This window comes from Panulirus ornatus, chromosome 10 (assembly GCF_036320965.1).
Source record: "Panulirus ornatus isolate Po-2019 chromosome 10, ASM3632096v1, whole genome shotgun sequence".
Classification (NCBI taxonomy): Eukaryota; Metazoa; Arthropoda; class Malacostraca; order Decapoda; family Palinuridae; genus Panulirus; species Panulirus ornatus.
In genome coordinates this window covers 42,349,167-42,355,851 of record NC_092233.1, presented here as the reverse complement: position 1 = coordinate 42,355,851, position 6,685 = coordinate 42,349,167, and the positions used below count along the sequence as shown (strand labels likewise).

General features: G+C 42.2%; 1 protein-coding gene across 1 annotated transcript in view; it reads left to right on the top strand.

Annotated features, from left to right (window-relative positions):
- Positions 1-6,685, top strand: part of LOC139750631 (nardilysin-like) — a 588,785-nt gene that overhangs the window by 421,197 nt on the left and 160,903 nt on the right. The gene's annotated exons all lie outside the window — the stretch shown is intronic.

The following is a 6,685-nucleotide window of genomic DNA, read 5'->3' as shown; positions in this document are numbered from 1 at the left end:
ACTAACACGGGAGACAGCGACAAAGCAAAGTAAATAAATAAATAAATACTTAGTCGTCTGCTACGTTAGCAAGGTAGTGCAAGGAAACAGACGAAATTACGGCCCAACCCACCTGCGAACACATGTACATACATACATGCCCACACACACATATATACATACCTATACATTCCAAAGTATACATACATACACATACACGGACATATACATATATACACTTGTACATATTCATACTTGCTGTCTTCATCCATTCCCATCGCCTTCCCACCACACATGAAATGGCACCCCCTTCCCCCCATGTGTGCACAAGGAAGCACTAGGAAAAGACAACAAAGGCCACATTCATTCACACTCAGTTTCTAGCTGTCATCTGTAATGCACCGAAACCACAGCTCCCTTTCCACATCCAGGTACCACAAAACTTTCCATGGTTTATCCTAGATGCTTCACATGCCCTGGTTCAATCCATTGACAGCACGTCGACCCCGGTATACCACATTGTTCCAATTCACTCTATTTCTTGCACACCTTTCACCCTCGTGCTCATTCAAGCACCGATCGCTCAAAATGGTTTTTCACTCCATCCTTCCAACTCCAATTTGGTCTTCCACTTCTCCTCGTTCCCTCTACCTCTGACATATATATCCTCTTTGTCAAACTACTTATATATTTATTTTGCTTTGTCGCTGTCTCCCACGTTTGCAAGGTAGCGCAAGGAAACAGACGAAAGAAATGGCCCAACCCACCCCCATACATAATGTATATACATACACGTCCACACACGCAAATATACATACCTATACATCTCAATGTACACATATATATACACACACAGACACATACATATATACCCATGCACAAAATTCACACTGTCTGCCTTTATTCATTCCCATCGCCACCTCGCCACACATGGAATACCATCCCCTCCCCCTCACGTGTGCGAGGTAGCACTAGGAAAAGACAACAAAGGCCCCATTCGTTCACACTCAGTTCTAGCTCTCATGCAATAATGCCCGAAACCACAGCTCCCTTTCCACATCCAGGCCCCACACAACTTTCCCTGGTTTACCCCAGACGCTTCACATGCCCTGATTCAATCCACTGACAGCACGTCAACCCCAGTATACCACATCAATCCAATTCACTCTATTCCTTGCCCTCCTTTCACCCTCCTGCATGTTCAGGCCCCAATCACACAAAATCTTTTTCACTCCATCTTTCCACCTCCAATTTGGCCTCCCACTTCTCCTCGTTCCCTCCAACTCCGACACATATATCCTCTTGGTCAATCTTTCCTCACTCATTCTCTCCATGTGCCCAAACCATTTCAAAACACCCTCTTCTGCTCTCTCAACCACGCTCTTTTTATTTCCACACATCTCTCTTACCCTTACATTACTTACTCGATCAAACCTCCTCATACCACACATTGTCCTCAAACATCTCATTTCCAGCACATCTACCCTCCTGCGCACAACTCTATCCATAGCCCACGCCTTGCAACCATACAACATTGTTGGAACCACTATTCCTTCAAACATACCCATTTTTGCTTTCCGAGATAATGTTCTCGACTTCCACACATTCTTCAAGGCTCCCAGGATTTTCGCCCCCTCCCCCACCCTATGATTCACTTCCGCTTCCATGGTTCCATCCGCTGCCAGATCCACTCCCAGATATCTAAAACACTTTACTTCCTCCAGTTTTTCTCCATTCAAACTTACCTCCCAATTGACTTGACCCTCAACCCTACTGTACCTAATAACCTTGCTCTTATTCACATTTACTCTCAACTTTCTTCTTTCACACACTTTACCAAACTCAGTCACCAGCTTCTGCAGTTTCTCACATGAATCAGCCACCAGCGCTGTATCATCAGCAAACAACAACTGGCTATCTTCCCAAGCTCTCTCATCCACAACTGACTGCATACTTGCCCCTCTTTCCAAAACTCTTGCATTCACCTCCCTAACAACCCCATCCATAAACAAATTAAACAACCATGGAGACATCACACACCTCTGCCATAAACCTACATTCACTGAGAACCAATCACTTTCCTCTCTTCCTACACGTACACATGCCTTACATCCTCGATAAAAACTTTTCACTGCTTCTAACAACTTGCCTCCCACACCATATATTCTTAATACCTTCCACAGAGCATCTCTATCAACTCTATCATATTCCTTCTCCAGATCCATAAATGCTACATACAAATCCATTTGCTTCTCTAAGTATTTCTCACATACATTCTTCAAAGCAAACACCTGATCCACACATCCTCTACCACTTCTGAAACCACACTGCTCTTCCCCAATCTGATGCTCTGTACATGCCTTCACCCTCTCAATCAATACCCTCCCATATAATTTACCAGGAATACTTAACAAACTTATACCTCTGTAATTTGAGCACTCACTCTCATCCCCTTTGCCTTTGTACAATGGCACTATGCACGCATTCTGCCAATCCTCAGGCACCTCACCATGAGTCATACATACATTAAATAACCTTACCAACCAGTCAACAATACAGTCACCCCCTTTTTTAATAAATTCCATTATCCTCACTTATTCTCCCCGTTTGACCAAACCATTTCAACACACCCTCTTCTGCTCTCTCAACCACACTCTTTTTATTAACACACATCTCTCTTACCCTTTCATTACTTACTCAATCAAACCCCCTCACACCACATACTGTCCTCAAATGCTTAATTTCCAACACATCCACCCTCCTCCACACAACCCCATCTATAGCCCATGTCTTGCAACCATATGACATTGTTGGAACCACTATTCCTTAAAACATGCCCATTTTTGCTCTCTGAGATAACGTTCTCGCCTTCCACACATTCTTCAACTCTCCCTGAACCTTTGCTCCCCCATGACACTGGGACCCACTTCCAATTCTATGGTTCCATCCACTGTTAAATCCACTCCCAGATATCTAAAACACTTCATTTCCTCCTGTTTTTCTCCATTTACACTTACCTCCCAACTGACCTCTCTCTCAACCCTACTGAACCTTTTTAACCTTGCTCTTATTCACATTTACTCTCAGCTTTCTTCTTTCACACACCTAACCAAACTCAGTCACCAACTTCTGCAGTTTCTCACTTGAATCAGCCGCCAGCATTTTATCATCATTGAACAACAACTGACTCACTTCCCAAGCCCTCTCATCCACAACAGACTGCATACTTGCCCCTTTCTCCAAAACTTGCATTTACCTACCTAAACACCCCATACATAAACAAATTAAACAACTGTGGAGACATCACACACCTGTGCTGGAAACCAACATTCACTAAGAACCAAATACTTTCCGCTCTTCCTACTCATACACATGCCTTATTTCCTTGGTAAAAACTTTTCACTGTTTCTAGCAATTTATCTCCCACACCATATATTCTTAATACCTTCCACAAAACATCTCTATCAACCCTATCACATGCCTTCTCCAGATCCATAAATGCTACATACAAATCCATCTGTTTTTCTAAGTATTTCTCACATACATTCTTCAAAGCAAACATCTGATCCACACATCCTCTACCAATTCTGAAAACACACTACTCTTCCCCAATCTGATGCTCTGTACATGCCTTTACCTTCTCAATCAATACCCTCCCATATAATTTCCCAGGAAAACTTACCTACCTTATACCTCTGTAATTTGAACACTCATCTTTATCCCCTTTGCCTTTGTATAATGGCACTAAGCATGCATTCTGCCAATCCTCAGGCACTTCACCAGCAACCATATATACATTGAATACCTTTATCAACCAGTCAACAACACAGTCACCCCCTTTTTTAATAAATTCTACTGCAATACCATCAAAACCTGCTGCCTTGCTGGCTTTCATCTTTTGCAAAGCTTTCACTACCTCTTCACTGTTTATCAAACTATTCTCCCTAACCCTCTTACTTCGAATACCACCTTGACCAAAACACCCTATATCTGCCACTCTTTCATCTAACATGTTTAAGAAACCTTCAAAATACTCACTCCATCTCCTTCTCACTTCAACACGATTTGTTATTACCTTCCCATTAACCTCCTTCACCAATTTTCCCATTTGTTCTCTTGTCTTACGCACTTTATTGAACTTCCAAAATTCTTTTTATTCTCCCTAAAATTTAATGATACTCTAACACCCCAACTCTCATTTCCCTCTTTTTCACCTCTTGCACCATTCTCTTGACCTCCTGCCTCTTTCTTTTATACATCTCCCAGTCATTTGCTCTACTTCCCAGCAAATTTCTAAAAGGGGAAACAGAAGAAGGAGTAACATGGAGAGTCCTCATCCTCCTCAAAGGCTCAGACTGGGATGTCTAAATGTGTGGATGTAACCTAGATAAGAAAAAAGGAGAGATAGGTAGTATTTATGAGGAAAGGAACTTGGATGTTTTGACTCTGAGTGAAACGAAGCTTAAGGGAGAAGGGGAAGAGTGGTTTAGGAATGTTTTGGGAGTAAAGTCAGGGGTTAAAGAAAGGAGAAGAGGTAAGGAGTGAGTAACATTCCTCCTGAAGCAGGAGTTGTGGGAATATGCAATAGAGTGTAACAAAGTAAACTCTAGAGTGATAGGGGTAAAACTGAAAGTGGATGGAGAGAGACGGGTGATTATTAGTGCCTATGCACCTGGTCATGAGAAGAAAGATCATGAGAGGCAAGTGTTTTGGGAGCAGCTGAGTGAGTGTGTTAGCAGCTTTGATGCACAAGACCAAGTCATAGTGATGGGTGATTTGAATGGGTGAATAATGTGGCAGTTGAGGGTATAACTGGTGTACATACGGTGCTTAGTGTTGTATATGGAAACAGTGAAGAGCTTGTGGATTTGTGCACTGAAAAAGGACTGGTGATTGAGAATACCTGGTTTAAAAAGAGACATACATAAGTATACGTATGTGAGTAGGAGAGATGGTCAGAGGGCATTATTGGATTACAAGTTAATTGATAAGCGTGTGAAAGAGAGACTTTTGGATGTTAATATACAGAAAGGGCCAGCTGGAGGGATGTCTGATCACTGTCTTGTGCAGGCAGACATGAAGATTTGTAGAGATTTTCAGAAAAGAAGAGAGAATGCTTGGGAGAAGAGTGGTGAGGGTATGTGAGCTTGGGAACGAGAATTGCATGAGGAAGTACCAGGATAGATAGAGTGCAGAATGGCAAAAGGAGAGACAAATGGTGTAAGGGGAGTGTGGGAGGAATTGGATGTACTTTGGGAAGCAGTGATGGATTGCGCAAAAGATGCGTGTGGCATGAGAAAGGTGGGAGGTGGGCAGATTAGAAAGGGTAGTGAATGGTAAGATTAAGAACTAAGATTGTTAGTGAAAGAGAAGAGAGAGGCATTTGGATAATTTTTCCAGGGAAGTAGTGCAAATGACTGAGAGATGTAGAAAAGAATGTGGTAGGAGGTCAAGAGGTGAAAAAGAGGGCAACTTAGAGTTGGGTTGAGAGAGTGTCATTGAATTTTAGGGAGAAAAAAAAATGTTTTGGAAGGAGGTAAATAAAGTGCATAAGACAAGAGAACAAATGAGATCATCAGTGAAAGGGACTAAAGGGAGGTAATAACAAGTAGTGATGAAGTTAGAAGGAATTGGAAAGAATATTTCGAAGGTTTGTTTAATGTATTTGATAATGAAGAGGCAGATATAGGGTGTTTTGGTTCGGGTGGTGTGCGAAGTGAGAGGGTCAGTAAAGAATGGTTTGGTGAACTGAGCAGAGGTAGTGAAAGCTTTGTGGAAGATGAAAGCAGGCAAGACGATCGGTTTGGATGGTACTACAATGGAATTTCAGTGTGTGTATAGATCATGGTGAAGTGCCTGAGGATTGGCAGAATGCATGCATACTGCCACTGTAGAAAGGCAAAGGGGATAAAGGTGAGTGTTCAAATTATGGAGGCATAAGTTTGTTGAGTATTCCTGGGAAACTGAAGGGAGGGTATTGATTGAGAGGGTAAAAGCATGTACAGAGCAACAGATTAGGGAAGAGCAGCATGTTTCAGAAGTGGTTGAGGATATGTGAATCAGGTGTTTGCTTTGAAGAATATATGCAAAAAACACTTAGAAATATAGAGTAGCATTCATGGATCTGGAAAAGGAATATGATAGGGTGGATAGAGAACTTTGTGGAAGGTTTCAAGAGTATATGGTGTTGAAGGTAAGTTGCTAGAAGCAGTGAAAAGTTTTTACCAAGGATGTAAAGTATGTGTATGAGTAGGAAGAGAGAAAAGCGATTGGTTCCCAGTGAATGTTGGTTTGCGGCAGGGGTGCATGATGTTTCCATAGTTGATTAACCTTTTATGTATGGGGTGGTTAGGGAGGTGAAATCTAGAGTTTTGGAGAGAGGGGCAAGCAAGTAGTCTGTTGTGGATGAGAAGGCTTGGGAAGTCAGTCAGTTGTTGTTCGCTGATGATATAGCCCTGGTGGATGATTTTGGTGAGAAACTGCAGAAGTTGTTGAGTGAGTTTGGTAAAATGTGTGAAAGTAGAAAGTTGAGAATAAATGTAAATATCAGGAAGGTTATTAGTTTCAGTAGGGTTGAGGGACAAGTTAATAGGGAGGTAGTTTGAATGGAGAAAAATGGAGGAAGTGGAGTGTTTTAGATACCTGGGAGTGGACTTAGCAGGCGGTTGGAACCATGGAAGGCAGAATTGAGTCACAGGTTGGCGGA